The 18077-nt window shown below is 40.7% G+C and overlaps 1 protein-coding gene across 1 annotated transcript in view; it reads left to right on the top strand.

The window, feature by feature from the left end:
- Positions 1–18077, top strand: part of fbxw7 (F-box and WD repeat domain containing 7) — a 147944-nt gene that overhangs the window by 16369 nt on the left and 113498 nt on the right. Inside the window, exon 2 of the mRNA XM_071923391.2 lies at positions 14947–15023. The gene's annotated coding sequence lies outside the window, so the exon portion shown is untranslated. The remainder of the gene's footprint in view (positions 1–14946; positions 15024–18077) is intronic.

Here is an 18077-nt window from a genome sequence, read left to right as displayed (position 1 = left end):
AAATCATCAAAAATATTCATGGCAAACAGGTCCCTGCAACCTCAAGTGAGAGCCCTACTATACACAGTGGAGTAGTTGTTTGTAATGATAGGAAAGGGACATTTTTGGGATAGTGAGGCAAAATTTTCAGACCTGAGATTTCTCTTTCTGGATGTGTTTTTAACATAGGGATGCACCGATGCCACTTTTTCAATGCCGATACCGATTACGAGTATGAAAGTTTAAGTATCGGCCGATACTGAGTACCGATCCGATCCATTACTTTTACTGAACAGTACAGGCTTACTTCCTTAGTTTGGGGTCAGTGGACAAAATTATTGAGATAAAATCCTTGTTTTTCCCACTGTTTGAGAAATACAGGCTTCTATGTGCCACAAATGCATAAAATCAAGACAGTTTGCTTTTATTTCTTACATATTACTCATGGCTTTCGGTATCACATTTAGTCTTGGGTAAAATCTCCGATACCGATATTCCATTTTAGCCTGGTATCGGCACCGATACCGATACCAGTATCGGTATCGGTGCATCCCTATTTTAACATGCCAATAACTTGTCAGCTTACCAAGAGCATTGTGAGCCTTATATTATCCATAGCTCTTACTCCACTGAAGTACACTTAAAGCTTTGCTTCGGAAGACATTTGATCCATTTGCCTGATCTATTTCAGATAAGTATACTAACTCATCAGATACAAATAGAAAATTTTCTATGCATACTAACCTATGCATGCAATGATACTATGCATTGTGTAGCAGTTGAACTGCTACAATATTTCCAACTCTGCTTTGAGTCAGATGTGCTGTGAATTTCACCTAGGAACACATTACGACTGCCCATGGAGGCAGTCCACTGTGCAGAGTCTTGCTTGAATCCGTGCATAACCCTCCAATTTTTTGGAACACTTTTGCTACCAGTGATATCTGCAGGGTGAATGTTGATGTGGTGCAAAATAAATACAGTAATCAGGTCATGCAGACATAGAGGTGCAGTTCACCAGCAGCACACAGCTGACTGAGTTTGTATTCAACTGTTTAGCATTTTTCTAAAGGAAAGAAGAAATGTACAGCCTACATCATGGCTATGTCAGGAGAACCTGAATCTCAGAATCTCATGTTAAATTCAAAGTGGTTTATTCCCTCTATGGAAACTTGCCTGGCAGCATGTCGAATCATGACATGACATGAGTCATATGCAGTATACACCAAGTCACTATAGTAATACATAATGCAGATGCCAAACAGTGCTCAAGCAATGCTTAAAATGTACAAGTTGGCATTCATCAGATGAGAGAGTCAAATGTTTGTTGAGGAAGGCACAGAAAGGTTCTTTAGTCTATTAAATTTAGCTTGGACCTTCCTCCACAAGGGAGAGCCTCAAATTCCTCAAGTAGTGTACAGCCTAATCACATCAATTAAAAATAGATTGGGCCTAATGAAAAACCTCATAGTCACAGATATCTCTTAGGCTTGCTATGTGCCAGTGATCTTGCTACTTTTATTGATATTTATAAATCCCCAGATTATTTCATGATATTTTAACTTTGCTATTTAACATTCTGTTGAGGCAGCACAGTGTGTGATAAAGCTGGCAATATGATTAGAATTCAATACTGTGAGTCACAATACAATTCAGTACTTCACACAGTGTTAATTATATACAGTGTGTATGACTGAAATTTGGAGTGAATTGATACAAACTATACAATGTATCTTTTTACAGTTGTGATACATGATTGCGTACATTATTGATATGGATCACAAGATGAATTGAGGCAAAACTGATTTTAATATTTTCATTTTATTAGGCACATTAAATTTAAACAATGCACACTTATATGTGCTGTAAATATATACACTAAGAATTGCCAACTCTTTGTTCTGAGACTTGAGTAGTTGAACTTGAGCAAAAATATGCATACAGACACTAGTAAACAGGCTCAGTTCCATCAGATTTAACTGCAGGCTATTGACAGTTATCTGTGTGGGGTCTAGTCAGGTGCATGTGTAAATGGGCTGTGTTACCACAGTATTTTAATACTCAATACTTAATACTTTTATTGAGTTCATGTCACTCCTTTCTGTTTTTGAATCCAAAATGCCCCAGTCATCTGCCTTGAGATTTGCTGAAGCTGGCTGAGTCGTGCTTGCAATAATTGCTGACAGAATATTGTTTGGTGAAGTGGGGCCTCCACACTTGTCTAAATTGCAAAATGAAAATTGTAAAATGATCGTTAGGATAATGGCTTCAGGTGCAGGGTTCTTTATAAAAATGAAAAATTAAGTCTGTAGTAGGGATGGGTCATGATTTTAGAATTTTTCGAATAGTCATTAAATTATAAAAAATGGAATAGTTTATGCGACTATCGTCTTAAAAAGTATATTTTCCCTTGTTTTTACCGGCGCCTCTATCGGGGCTAATCAGACTAGTGTTACAGGTCTAGCCTGTCTCTTTAAGAGCATGGCATTGTGGGGGATTCTGGGAAGTGAATTGTTGTGTAGCGGTTCTAACGTGGGTTTAGAGAAATTGTGTTAAACTGTATGTGTTATGGCAATAAAACAGCCACAAGGAAAAGGTTTCAAGCTTCGTTACTGCATGAAGAAAAGCTGATATTCTGTCTGCTATTCCCTGGGCCATCTCGAGTAGCTGGCTTAGCTAGCTAGCTCTATGCTAACGTCCGCCTATATAGCTTGCTAGTAGTAAATAGCTATGGCTTGATTAGCCCCGAACCGGTCCTTCTCTCGTTTTAACGCCGGGGGGGGGGGGGGGGGGGGGGGGGGGTTGTGATCTTCGAAGAATGGTCAAATAGTTCCCAGTGAATATCGAATAGTATTTTTGCTTGAAATGCCCATCCCTAGTCTGTAGTATTGTTAATTAACAATGCATGGAAAAAGTGCAATCACAATAAACTGATGCATGATTGAGTTTTTTATTTCCATTTTCTTAGTTTGTTGGCTTCCCGAAAAGTTATGTTGAGAAAAGATTTTACTTCAGGATCTGCATTGTTGGCTGTTCAATGACACAAAAGCAGTTTTATTAATAGAGTAGAAGTACAGAACAAAGAGGATTATTGACCTGGTGGCTTCACAAGACTGACTGGTATGACTTTGCCTTCAATTGCCTTCAGTTTGGCTTCCATTATTCTTGGCCTTAAGGTTTGACAGCCAGTGAACAATTGGCTTACTATCAGGACAGTAAGAAAAACCGCATTAAGACAGTATGTGTCTGTTTATCTTTGCATGTTTGGATAATGTGCAAAGGCTCAATTCTAGCCAGCCCCAGTGTTTTGCAGCGGCTATTACATTCAGGCTACGTCTCAACTATCCATCTTATCACCTAAAATATGGGCATTAGCTCTGGAAAACCAATTCAGTGCATTTCTTCGAGACAAGATGTGTTGAAGAGACCATGCCTCACCAGTGCCTTTCTAGCCATTGATTTGTCACTTGTCCTTTTGAGCTGTCCTTTTATATAAGCGGTTAGAGATCTTGCTTTTATGGAGACCCCTGACTTCTGGGCCCATTACTGAACAAGCTTTGGTCCCCAGCAGTACCTCTGGGGCAGAGATCCGTCATTGACCAGCATGGCAGACCACATGCCTTTGACAAGGTTTGGCCTTGCCTGGGAAAGTGTTGCATAGCTCCTCTTGAAGAATGTGTTATGTGAATGATCACTGGCACTGGCACAATAGTTCATCTGTCCGTAGCAGCTGAGAGCCCTTTTGAACAGTGAAACTAAGTTGCAGTGAACACATGCTATTTTTTTGCATATCAGTCATGGGTAAGGATAAGTATAAACAGAGCAAGAAGTTTTATATTGCTATTTAAAGGACCAGATAAAACTATAGGAACAAAAGTTGTTAACATTGTACCTGATGGTTATTAACATTGTTAGGATACTTTTGATAAAGGTATTGTAGGGTTGAACCAGTGAAGTATGCATTATTCTGTATTTGAGTTGCCAAAGAAAGTTATTTTTTTCCTGAGCTTTCTTAATGAGATGGCAAGTGTTAATGTCCTAGCAGAGATTATTGCTGATGTGAGTACCAAGGAACTTGAAGTATATAAGTCTTATCTCATCTTTTGTTTTGACTCAGGATTGTTGTTGTTGTTGTTGGCCTCACAAGCCAGATGAGTCTTGTAAGTTGATCACACTGCGAGACACGCCTGGCTTCCCTGCACGTTAGGGGACTAGGAATAAGGTGGGTCTGGCCACAAAGAGGATGTTCCAGTCACAGGCCACATCCACACTAATACGTTTTTGTTTTAAAACGAAAACGATCTCCGTCCATACAAGCATTTCAGAAATAATCTCCGTCCATACTAACACGCCTGAAAACGTATATCACATGACCATTCACGTACACTGGGCATGCGCGTGCCGGTGTAAACAGGAAGCAGATTGTCTACTCTGCGGTTGGTTGCTTAGTTGCAGAAAATACTACGGAGGAAGAACAGCAATGGCGAAAAGTACGACCAGAGATTTCTTTGCTTGGACCGACGACGAGGTGGAACTGTTACTGAAAGTAACACACGAGTATAAGACGGTCAAGGCGGACGTCTTGACTGATAAGACCCAATCAGGAAGCGAACGAGGGTGTCTGCGTCATCGTTTTCAAAAGTCTCTGTTTCCACCCGTCCAGACTAAAACGCAATCCTGGAGTTTTCGAACTAAAACGGGGTCAGCAGCGTTTTCAAAAGTCTCCGTTTTAGGGGTCTGAAAACGCCGGAGTAGTGTGGACGCTAGGCGTAAACGTAGCAAAAGTTATGCGTTTTAAAACGAAAACATATTAGTGTGGATGTGGAGAATATTACTAATGTAAACTACCTGGCTGAGTAGGTGGTGTTGTTGTGGTTAAATGTGACTTCTTTTCTAGTTCGTTCTCTTTTTCTTCCCCGTTGAGGTTGGCTGGTGCCACGATCGCTCTCATATATCAGTCTAGACATTTCTGTTGGATCTCTGCTCTAATTAGCTAGCTTAATCATCTCTATTGTGAAAGTGTTTTTTGGGGGTCAATTACAGGTTACTGTCACTCAAGGGGACAGGAGGGGTGGGGGCTTTGCCAAAGACCTGTAGAACGAGTGAAGTTCTATCAAGGTTGTTGCAATTCTTACTGATGGCTGATAAAGGTTGTTAAATGCCATAGATTACTTAGTAGCCCTTTAATACCCCAGACATTTAGAGATGCGGGGGTGCCATGATTTGCTTGAGCATGATGTCGAGCCATAACATAATCTATCTGCATATTGCCATGCATTGTCACCTTATCCTCAGCATTTATCACATTCAGGGGTGCATAGTTTAACCCATATACACCATCACACACAGACATTTCAATAACTAAACCATTTACTTGAAGAGACAATTTTTTAGCACAAGGCTGCAAAATGTGTTGCTCCCTATAATGCAATAGTCATCAATACTTAATTTATAGCTGTAAATGAACATCCATGTATAAATGAGTATAATAGTAGTTTCAGCATTTTTCCCAGCCATTTGTGTGTAGTGCACTGACATACACATCTATTACCATTGGTTATTATACACACCGGCATATTATTACAGTACTCCACTGCCAATTGTAGTTTCTGCTATCCAAAATAATGTTTTCCCCAAAATAAACAGACCAGTGAACAAATTTGACCTCTAGGCTGAAGATAGATCAATTTAATTATTTAATGCTTATTTAAATGTTTGCAGATATCAGTATGTGTCGATATCGAAGTAATCTCTTACAATTATCGTGATATTACCTTTTTGTCCATATTGCCCAGCCCATACTGTGACATTGGCATGCCTTGGAATCCATAGTTGCCATTGGCATTCAGGACATTTCAACTCCCGTTATATAGGCTATACTGTATAATTGTAGAGAAATTGCTTCTTAAAGTTATGATGCAGAGCAGAGACAAAATATCTGCATCATGTAGTCTGAGCATGTGCATTTCAGGCGTGACCTTCTGGACTATGTTTTTAAAATGACAGTGAGCGGCATCTGCAGTGGGATCTTAATCAAACTGGTCAGAACAAGTAACAAAATGTTGCAGTTTATGGTGATATTTAAGGCAGAGGGAATACATTCTTAATGCTATTTCATTCATTCTTTCCGTGTTTGCCAAACCTGAGTTTGCCATGTTTTGTTCCTATCAGAAAACGGGTTTCTGTGTGTACATGTGTTACTCGCAGCTTAAATTCTGTTGACACAATTTTGGATTTCAACCATTGAGATTGTTCCTGATGCCTGTGGAAATGTAATTTGCTTCTTCGCTCTGCCTCAAGAATGACGTTGGAGGGGCTGATGAATAAGTGCGTAATACGTTTCAGACTTCTGAGGATCTATAGCACCTATAGAGGTCTAAAAAGAGGGTGAGATGATCTGTTTCGATTTCAGGGATAGGGGGCGCTAGTGAAGACCTAAAACCAGTTTGTGGCCTTTTGCTGACAGAGTTAGATGTCATAAATATTGGTGAATACTGGGGCCAATTGGTCTGTGCAGGTCAGTTGTGTGCAGGTGGCCCTCTGCTTTTCTTTTAATTTGCAAAATAACTTTGAACGGTGGGAGTAGATTGGATGGGGGAGATGACAGAATTAGAGAGGGGTTTTCAAATCACACAGAGAAAATGTTGTGTGTTGGGGTTCCAGATCTGCATCTGGCATAATTTACCTAAAGGAAAATTCCACCCTTGGATACTCTTACACTGTTGGATATCATCAGTTTGTGATGTTGAGTGTATTACATGAGGTTTTTTTGTGATTAAGTGCTGTAATTTACCTTCTTGTTGTACCCACTTTCCCTCAACCTGCTGTGTCTACTTCTACCTCGATTAGTTTCCTGTTTCTCAGAATGCCTTTTGACAACCCGCAGAAAAAGGGCGTCAACTTGTTGCAGTCAGATGTGGGTTGTACATGCAGTTAACTTGAAATGGTGTATCGGATATTAGGTGATTCGATTTGTTGTAAAGCAAAAATGTACTGCAGTGTATTTTCTTCAACTTGGACAAACCTCCAAAACCGTGCGTTGGGTCTGATTATGGGGAATAAGACAACAAAGACGGGGCTTGCTTATATTAAAGTGCATGTTTGTAATTGTGCCCCCATTTGAATGAGTGAATATGAAAGCACTATAGAGCATATTGCAGGAAAAAGGAGTAAATGACGTATAAACAAGAGGGGCTCAAAGAGCCAACAATCAGGGAAGGAAATGAAGAGAAAAGTATGGCTGTTATAGTGTGAGTTGAGCTAGATTTCCAGGTATTCTGTATAAATGGGTCTTGAATCTGGACCTAAATACTGACAGTGTCCCTGACATTGGCAGGAACCTTGTCCCACATGAGCAAATAATGAGTGAATACATGCCCATGCTCCCTCCTTTTCAATAGACATTGGATGGCCAAATTGTTCAAATCATTTGAGATTTATACAGAAGGTGACAAAAGATAAATTGGTTGAACAGTCATGGAAGAAAAGTGTTAGATAGGTAGAGGGGCAGCCTTCTTCTCAGGGTGGGAAAATGAATCACAAATTGTGAAACCATTAGACTTTAGTGTATCTGTGAGGAGAGGGAAGATGCGAGGTAATGGTAGGATTGTAGAAATGCCTGAAGAGTAATCTGGCTTAATGAAGACAAATACCTTTTTCAGCTGCATAGCCCCATCTGGCTGCTGGTGTACTCTGAGAGAAGGGTAATGAAGAGGGACAGGTGGAGAGCTAAAGTCAGGCCAGCAGAACTGGCACGAAAGGGTAGGTTCAGGATTTTTAGAGGCCCCTTGTCTTGATCGTTTTATACCCCATTAACTGCACTAGCATTGCTCACAAATGCTGAAAGGAGGCTGGTGCCAATGTAACAAATACAAAATCTCCCATTAAAACTCAATAGATCAATAAGGTACGCTTCAAAACATCCTGAACCTCCCCTTAACTCAAGCCAACATAGTTGGTTTTTACTGGCATTTATTATGGTAAGTGGAAACTGCTGTCGTGCAATCAATTAAAATTCATAACTGAATTATAAGAATATGTTTTTTACTTGTTTACTTGAGAAGCTAACTACTTTTTAGGCATACTCATATTCTCTTATTTAGTGTAGAAAATACCTCAGCACTGTGAACTGGCCACTGCTTTCATCTTCATGTGCGGTGCTGGTAATTATGGAGCACATTTGTATTGTTTATCACAGCCATATTCCAGCCAATCACTGCATAGGTGTTCAGTATTGGCCTCAAATACACTCGTACGCACATTTCCAGACCTTTACAGTAACTATGGCTTTTCTACTGTTTCCTCTTTGAACCTTGTTTTATTTCACACCTATTTCTCTTATGAACTTATGCTGCTCCATTTCCAGTAAAATTTGTTTTGTCCACTGAAAACAGTGTGTCCGTTAGGGATGTGAATCTCTCCTATGAGACCGAATCAATATGAATCTTGATATGTGATTGGCGATTCAATAAAGAAAAGTTATTTTAGCAGGTCAACAGTTCAATACGATGGCATTCATTGTTTATTTGATCTGATTTGATATGATTCGATTCAGTGCATGAAAAGCAGTGCAGAGTTTTGTTGTTATGGTGTCCTTATTTTGACTGATGTTGTGATCAACAAGAAATCGTAATGATCATTACCCAGCTATGAAGTAGAGCTTTCAATGTCAGCATGATAATGTCATTAGCATTATAGATAGCCATGGTACCTGTATAAAGCAACTGAAATTTCTAACCAGTTTACTGTGACACATAGCGTACCTTTTGTTTAACATTTCCATGGAGCGTATATTGGATATGGACAGCACAAATTAAGTTCTCAATTTCGCCTACATTTTACGTTCTTTCAGCAATGAGGAAAAAATGACCAAATGCTAGAAATATGGAAATCTTCCGTTCCACCCCACCATAAAAATAAACTAAGGATAGGGTCCTTACAGTCTTTATAAAGCATCCAAATAGTACCAATGTGGAAGTGACAGTGTTTCTTTAAATTTAACAGAATAAAATGCGATGGCCGGACACATGACTTTATTTGTGGTTGACGTTGCTATGTTTGGTGTTCTGTAAAACAAAAAAGCTGAGAATAATTATGAGCAATAAGAGTTTACAGAAATCTTCACCATGACAACTTCAATCAAGGTTGAATGCACGAACACTTCCAAGTTGTTGCATTGAGCCATTAAAGTCATTAAGTCGACTGTTCCCACATCAGGTGAACACATTCACAAGAGGAGGGCTAGTCATAGTAGAGTGTGAGAGGGAGAAAGAAAGATGCAAATAAAACTAATAGTGTTTCTTGCATCTTTCTCTAATAATAACACTAATAAACACTAATTTAAAACACTGTCTCAAATGTATCATCTCAATCTCTTACATTGATCCCACCTCCACCTCTCATTATTAGTTTCTCTTTTGCCTTGTAACTGGGGAACTGGCTGCCCATCCCATTCATTATCAGTCAAACTTCCTCTGCATGAGTGAAATGTGAGCTAATGTACTGTTGGGGGAATGGTCTTTTTATTGCTGGCCGCCACCGCTGGAAATTGTGTCATGATTGTGATGGTCAAGTCTCAGTTGCTTGGTGTGAAAAGCTCCTGAACTTGGAGGAAGAGGCTGTTGAGAAGGTGGGGTTGGAGAGGAAATGAGGCTGCATTCCAGTAGTGATTTATGAAGTGTCTTTCCTTTTCTTTCTGTCTGAGCTGCCTGCTAGTTTGCAGCTGGTCCAGACTACAAGCTGAAAGGCCGTTCTCCTTGGGTCAGTGGTGGCCGTATGATCAATCTTGATACTTTGTGGTAGGTTGTATAACGGTTATTTCAGTGTAGGGACCATATAGAGGATCATTGCACACATTTTGCAAATATGAAAATTCATCTAAGACAGTTGAGTTGTATTTTGTTCAAGTCCCCTTTTCCTTGTTGCTTTTCACTAATGTCATCCCCATCTTGGCCTACATAGTTTTATCTACAGAATGAAGCTTGCATAACTTTTACCCCCTTGGCATCCCCAGGTTCCAGACTGTGGTTTTCAGTCACCAAGGAAATATCCTGAGTTGAGCTCTCCCATGGACCACAGAGCTTGGAATTAGTAAGATGCTGACAAACTACTGAATGAGTCACCTCTTAAACCTGTGTCTCATGTGACCAGACAAGGCCTCTTTTATTATTAATATGTGAGAGACTCTTGCCTTCCCTCGGCTTTGGGCAGCACTGCTGTGTGAGAACATGTCTACCAGAGTAATGCTAGGCCTCGAAGTTCACACCCTCAACGGGAACTGAAGACGTGCTTGTAACACCTCTCATGGCCAACTCCAGGGTGGGAAATAAACTTTTTCATCCACGAGCCACTGTGTCTGGTTGATTCCTAAATTCTACCTGGCACTTGGACTAGAGAATGGACTTGGACTAGCTGTGGTCAGGGAGACAGGAATGAACATCTGTCATTGTCTATCATATCAGAGGTGGACAACATTGACCAGCCAATATCCGATTTTTAATGAAAGGTCAATATCAGCCTGATGTATCGGCAAACCATTATATTGGTTGAACCCAAGTCAGGAGCATAGGGATACCTGAGACCTATATTAGCTGTCTTTGGATTCTTCAATCATTATGAGTATGGTCAAACTAAACACTGTAATCAAGGCTACTATGACTAAAGGTCCTTTCGTCATTGTGGTGCTATTGACAAGAGTCTCAAACTAACTCCAGTAACTAGCCTACCTCACATTACCTTCTCTCAGAGGTTTGTTTTCCAGAGGCCTTGTACTAAGTGCAGTATAATCAATATTCCTCCTCTAAAGTAATGCAGATATCAAGACAGATTGAGAAATTGATACAACTTGTATTGTTCTGCATTGTTGTGTTGCACATTCAAAGAGGAAGAGTTCTGGATACATACAGTGGTATTGTTCATTGAAGACTATTGCATAACTTAATGGTTATCCCTCCATGTTTTTTCAGACCTTCTCAAAATGAGCCACAGCCAGGCAACATTGCTTTTGCATTCCTCTGCTCATTTTATTTGGCACATCCAGACACAGCTGACCCAGACTGAAATGGCACGCATCCATTACCTCTGCTCTTGCCTCACACAACAGCCTCTGTGAAACTTTCAGAACTGTTCCTAGAAAGCTCTTGGTTATACCCCTGATACAGGAGTCAAAAGATTGGCTTAGTTTGTTTTTGGAGGCATGGTTGCAGTTTGTACAGGGAGAGAGGGGGAAGAAAGGACCAATTCTTTCTGGGAATATGGACCGTTCCATGCAATGCAATCTTTCTTCTAGTGCAGATTACCAGCCCATTGTATCCATAATGAGAGTTTTTCGGAGAGAAAGCTCACTAGTACAGCCCTAGTTTGGGATGACAGCCTTTCCCATTGATTCAATTTAGGGCTTATAAGTGGATCAGCATGAAAATGTGTTGCCACAATGAATCAATGTGTCTTTGAATTGTTTCAGACTTTTTCATCTTGGAAGCAGCAGATGGCAGTAGCCTCAGCTTGCGACCAGCCCTAGAGGTCAGTTGGGAGAGTTTGAGGTTCCCCAATCCAATTGCTGTAGCCTTTGATTTGGACCTTCTTAGGTGTTTTTGCCTCCAGCTCTGCTCTTCACTGAACAATGCCGAGAGACAATTTTGGTGTATGTTTTTTTTTTACAACAAAAAAAAGACATCACCAGGCTCACCTTGTCTTGTCCTGAAAGAAGCAAATATATTGATAGACATTAAGCAATACCCAGAAGAAAGGAAAACTCATCACATATATGTGTATTAGGGATGTCAGTTTCGGTTAATTTTGCTTTTGATAGGCCGACACCCATTAACCGGTAACTAACCGGTTAATTTTAAGAAAAAACGCAAAATGACGTGAAATACAAGAAAGTGGTGCTTTCCTTTTAGTCTGGTGCTCCATTGACTCAACTAGTGCAGTGCCCGTTCGCCCCGCTGCTGCACAGAGCGCTGTTCGCCTTCTTATTTAAAGTTTATTAATATTGAACGTGTCGCGTGTCTAAATTGCACCAAATCCGACACTGCACATCCTTGGTCCCCAGCAATACACCCGCCAAGTGTGAAGTAGATTGGACGAACGGTTCTCGAGATATGCGAAGGACACACACACTCACTCAGACTCACAGACAGACTCACAGACAGACAGAGATTCCTTACTTTAGTAGATAGATGAGCTTTGGCGCCGCATTTCGAAGCGCTGTCCATTTGCTGTAATTTGCATATAAATATCTGCACTTGTTATGCATGCCGCGGCGTAGCCCGTTTTAATATTAAGTGCTGACTCCGCCCACCCGGGCCAGTTTCGGCGTACGCCGATAGCAAATTACAAGTGGACCCTATCCTACAGTCCCTGCTCTCAGCGGAGGGACGGGGCTACACTGTGTGTGGGAAGCGCATCAGACCTCTCTGGATTAGACAAGCAAGTAGAGAAAACCGGCATCAGCCGTACCAATTTATTGCCAAATGCTTTGGGATTCAACACATTAACATTGCTTCCCATGGTCAGAAAAAGTCGCCAGATTTGTCGCTAGTCGCTTTTGAGAAATAAAGTCGGCAGGGGGGTCTGAAAAGTCGCTAAGTCTAGCGACAAAGTCGCCAAGTTGGCAACACTGGTGTATGCAAATTAACCTATAGACCGACATGCGTAACCGGTCAAAAATATTCTCGGTGGTTAACCGATTAACGGTTAACCATTGACATCCCTAATGTGCATGTATGTATGTATATATGTATGTATGACACTGTGTCTTCTTTTTGAAGACTCAAGTGGGCTAACTGTTCTCTGTGGGTCTATACTCCAGCAGTTTACTATTCATTAGGGTTTTCTGACATCACACCTCCTTAGTGTTCATTGTAACACTGCCTACTCACTGAACCAACAATGGAAAGGAGTCACCCTGGTGCACTCTGTCTTCTCTGATATAAATATTAATGTCTGCTGAGAAGCTGACTCTAACAGATGCACCACGTTATTGCTATTCTGAGATTTTTTTGCAGCAGGCCTGTCTTTTACGCACAACTTAGGCTATATCATTCAAAAAACATTTAACCATATGTTATCAAAGTCAAACTTACATGTCATTTTATTTGTGTGTTATACACTCTAGGTGCCTAGACCACATGAGTGTACAAGACACAGCCATACATAATGTTGCAGTTGGGTATACATACCATATTCAGAACAAAACTGAAGTTTCGTACTGTCATTTTTTACATGTTGTGAGTGTCTTATCAAATTATTAAATATCTTGTGTTTCAACTTCTATGTTGACTAATGATCTATGTTACTCTTGTGCTTCTTATTTAGAAAATAATGGTATATAAAACATAATTATGTTCCATAATTATAGTTTGACTGATCAACTCCAAAAGAAAGTGGTAAATATGAAAATGGTGAGAAAATACTGGTAAAGGCCAAAGGCACGGAAATCTGTGAATAAGACAAGATTTGTTCATTGTGTGTGATTATTTGACCAAGCACTCTTTAACACACAAACAAGAGTCTGATTATTTTGCTGCTGTGTAGCAAAGATGTTCTTTCTCTGGCCGTCTGGAACCTCTCACCATATCTGGAAACATCCCGCAGCTGCTTTGTGCTACCATGTTACATAATGAACGTAGAGCCTCTTTGCGACTTCTGTCCTCTACTTCATTGCAAATAAAGTCCATATGCTTCAGAATCATAAATTATGAGGGTTTCCATCTCTCAACCATCCTTCTGTCTCACGGTTATCAAATGTCCAACAGCTGGATAGCCTGTCTCGGCATCTATTCATTTCCCAGGACTCGGTGTCCAGATCCAGTTCTGTTGTTTACATCAACTTTGAAAAACCCATTCTCTCGACACAAGCCAGCTTCTTGGTGCTGCTGGGATATCTAGTGGGCCTAATTATTTTTGTAGGCAGCTGCTCAAAACCAACAGGGGTTGAGCTCTGTTTCCCATATTAAAGCACCTTTTTATATGTGTTTCGACCTGTTGTCAGGCAAGTGATACTCTAAGGTGGAGGAACAAGCCAATCAGAATTGAATGATTTGTGCAGTGTTCCTTTTAAGCTTGAGCGTTTAAACACTTGAACATATGGATTGGGTTAGAAGGATCATAGGGGCTCTGAAAGGACCCCAGAGGGGTTTTGGCTCCTCGTTTCTAGTACTTGCGTGCCATGTCCTTGTCTTGGCACGCAACAGGGGTGCTGGTAGCTCTACTGGTATAGTTGTTCACGCCTGTTTAGAAACAAATCTTTCACCCAGGAATGACAGGAGTTTCTTATTTTATGTTACAAGGATGCAGCATCATGCAAATGCTGTGGATTGTGCACTGGAGTGCCAGCAGCTTCCCCCTTGCTCATTCCGTCAGATGAGACAGAGGAAGAAATCATACAACTGGGGTGGTGACTCACTGTTACATGCTGATGCAGGTATTGTGTCTGTTGCCAGGTTATTGAATTGTCTTGCTTTTTATCTACAATAATATGAGCTGGCTTCTGGAAAGACCACACCCACAGTTGATTCATATGGTATGACCTGATGAGAGGGTGCGGAAGCTGTGCCCCTTCAAAGTAAATCTGTGTCACCTTGAGCACTGGACTGCACCCTGACTGCCACCTCCATGCATCTCACTATGTTTCCTCTGTGTTCATCATGTGTTTGAGTTTCACTGTGTCTGCTTGACTGAGTCTTGGTCCTAGACCTACAGTATGTGTGTACTTTATGATATACTAACATGAGTTTAGTCTACCTTGTGTAATTCCTTTGGCAGGTCTGTGGGAGAGTTGGTGTGGTCTGTCTGGTTTTAGAGGATAAACTGTGAGATACTAGCATTGCAATCTCAACACTCTGGTCTCTCTGCTTTTTCCTCTCCTATTCCAGACTGCCCCATGGCATGTTAACTGTTTGATGACCTCCTGAGATTGCTCAATGCATGTACTGACAGCTCCTTCTCCCCCTGTTTTTTCCACAGGAAGAATCAGCCCTTACAGTAGGGCCTGGAGTGGAGAATACCCAGTGTGGCCTGAACAGAGAGACACAGAGAGAATCGTAAGTAAACACTCCACTTACTTGCACTCCTCAGGGGTCAGGGAGGGTTTGTGTCTGTGTGGCTTGTATTCAGTGCAATTCTTGCTGCATATCTTTACGCACAGGAGTAGCGAGATTTGTGGTTGGGTGGATGGGAGAGAGTGAACATGTATTGTTTGTGGATGACAAAAGGAGCAATTTTAATTGCTTAAGTTCCACTCCTTTGTGTATCACAGGGTAGTCTGGATCTTTGTTTGCACGTGGGGAACAAAATATGCAGTTGGTGGCTTCAGAAAGCCAGACAGATGTTTAACAGTCAGCTTACTGGGCTGCGTTCTTAGTCCTTCTTTGACACAATTATACAGTCTTCGAATGGTGCGCTACATATCCCTTCCTGTCCTGTGTCCATTCTGTGCTAACCATTTCACCCTGCTCGAAACGATGTGTTCACCCATGAAAAAGTGTTGGCCCCGTTGACTTAGATACTTTATACTTGCTTAACTTACCTCTTTTGTTACTGACAGGGAAACATGTTAATGAAACTATTTATCACTTAATCGCTTATCTAAGAGCAGAGTTTACAAAGTGCTTCACAGGAAGGCATAAAAACTATAGTAAAATATAAAATGAGTTAAAAATAGGAAGCACATTCAAGAGAATATAGGTTATAAAAGAAGATCTAGGAGTATGCTGCTCTCGTGTGGCATGCAGGCCTCACCATCTCCCAGTCCACTGCTACTGAAAAGCTTCAGAGAAGAGCTTGTCGGATCATAATGGGTCCCGACTATAGCTCCTACAGTGAAACGTGTGAGCACCTTGACCTCCCATTTCCTCACAAATGCCATGAAGCTCTTACCAAATCTTTCACCAGCTCTGTCCGCAAATCTAACTTGTATCGACACTTGCTCCCAGTCGAACGAGTAGCAATAAGCTGCCTACTAATTAGATAGTCTATTGTAGAACTGCTTTATTTTATCTAAAGTAAATTTGAAGGTTACTGTATTTATTGTACTCACAATTCAGCTTTCTGCTGCTATGTGTACAATGTGAGCTGACATCTAACTTTGTAAATTATAATAAACCAATACTATTACATAAAAGCAAGTCTATAAAGTGTGTTTTAGGAAGTGAATTAAAACATGATACTGAATTAGCTAGCCTTAGTTCCTCAAGGAGGGCGTACCACAGTCTTGTTTTTCCATTTCCTAAGTCAACAGTGGTGGTGTGTGCAGAACCCCAAGAATGTGGACCAGTTTCTTTGGTTGCCTACATTTTCTGATGATGATTCTTCTGTTCCAAGTTTTTAAGTAATGCACAATGCACATCCATATGCCACTGTAGATTAAGTGCACTTTTTTTGAACCACTTACTTTATGGGGCACAGCTGAAACCATGCTTTACCTTTGGGGCTACTAACAGCTACATTTTGCATCAAAGGTATCTAATAAGTCCAGGCACTGACAACACTATTCATATATTTTAGCAGTAAATTTATGCAGGCCCTCTGTGACTTAGCAGCATCATATAGCCATAAAAAATGTGTTGGTCTCAGCTCATCTGAACTTTATTGTTCTTTACTCTATCCTTCGTGCATGATGTGCTGCTGAACCTTTCGTTCTTGTTTTTAAATGAGAAGAAAGTGAAAACTGACCTGGCCAAAAAGTGATATTGCAACAAAAACCTTGGCCGGGTGCAGTGTGTCACGTTTGAAGCAGCGTTTATTGTACATTAGCTCCCTCTTTCATGATGTGCAAGCCATGTGTCATCTGTTGGAATGAAAATGAGTGCCAAGGAGAGCAAGAAGGGCGAGAAAAAGATTGTCCTGGAGGATGTATGTAAGGACCCACCCTCTGCTTCTTTGTCAGCATCTCAGACAGGATGTGGACTTTCACACTTCCACATGAGGCACAATGGGAGGTGTTTGAGTTGTTATGAAGAAACAGGAGGTTTATTAACTCTGAGGCATCTTGACTGTCTGGTGCTCATTTGTTGTAGAGGGTGTCGAAGCAGGGCGTGAAAAAGGGAGTGAGTAGCTGGGAGATGAAGAGTGCATCTCTAATGAGGACTGTGAGGATTGTAATGAGGTTTGTTTGTATTCCAGCTTTGGGCTTGTAGTATGGACATTTGTAAGGATAATTTCATAGTTTTTCCTTTTGGAGGGTGAGCATTAGAGTGTGGAGGCAAAGTGATCACACTTAAGTCTGTCAGATATTAGTGCTGGGCAATTCAAGTGTTTTTGGTGATTCATTCATTTCAAACCAGTACCTCAAAATGAATCGAACTTTCACGTTTTTTCGTCTTTTTGAATTTTTCCTTAGATTGAGCGATTGGTCTTCACGACGACAAGCAGCAGCATCTCAGTGTTCGATGCCACTGCCATGTTGAGTTTGAATATTCAATATACAGGTTGCGAGTATAGGTCTAGCTAAGTGTTATTAGAAGTACAGCAAGCCCCGAGGGGAGAACATAACTCGCCACACCACTCAAAACTACACAACCGCTCAATACAAGAACATAGAAAAGTTTGTCACACTAACGGTATGGAAACAGTATCATTTATTTATTCAGTGGAAAACATTTCCATTAATGTTATCGTCCCTACAAAGAAGCATTACTTCTTTTGCTGTAAATTACTGCAGGCACAGTGGCTGTAGGCTGTCCGAGATGAGCAGCATCTCCTGTTTGTTGAGTCGAGTTCGACTATTCAGTGTACAGGTTACGTATACTGAAACTTGAAAACCTGAATGAACAACTCGTTCAACAGTGCACTACTTCCTCAAAGAGCGGGTTTGAAAGATTGATTTAGTCTACACAGAATTAAGCTTGCAATGCTTACATGGCGGTCATCGACAGACTCTGTATGTTTTGAGATTGAGAATGATTTGTTAGTTAGTAAAATAATTGGTCCGTTCTTTTTCGCCCAACACTATCAGATATGTCCAACTATTGAGGGGAAATGCATGCTTTTCATAAAATATGTAGACTAATCACTATCCTTTCTTTCAGGTACAGTAACCCACATTTTCATATGGTCAGACATTGTGTACCTTGGTGTTGATGCATGTGTGGTTGTCA

The sequence above is a fragment of the Centroberyx gerrardi genome, chromosome 3 (genome assembly GCF_048128805.1).
Source record: "Centroberyx gerrardi isolate f3 chromosome 3, fCenGer3.hap1.cur.20231027, whole genome shotgun sequence".
NCBI lineage: Eukaryota > Metazoa > Chordata > Actinopteri > Beryciformes > Berycidae > Centroberyx > Centroberyx gerrardi.
Note: the sequence above shows the minus strand (reverse complement) of the source record. Positions and strands in the feature narration are given on the sequence as shown.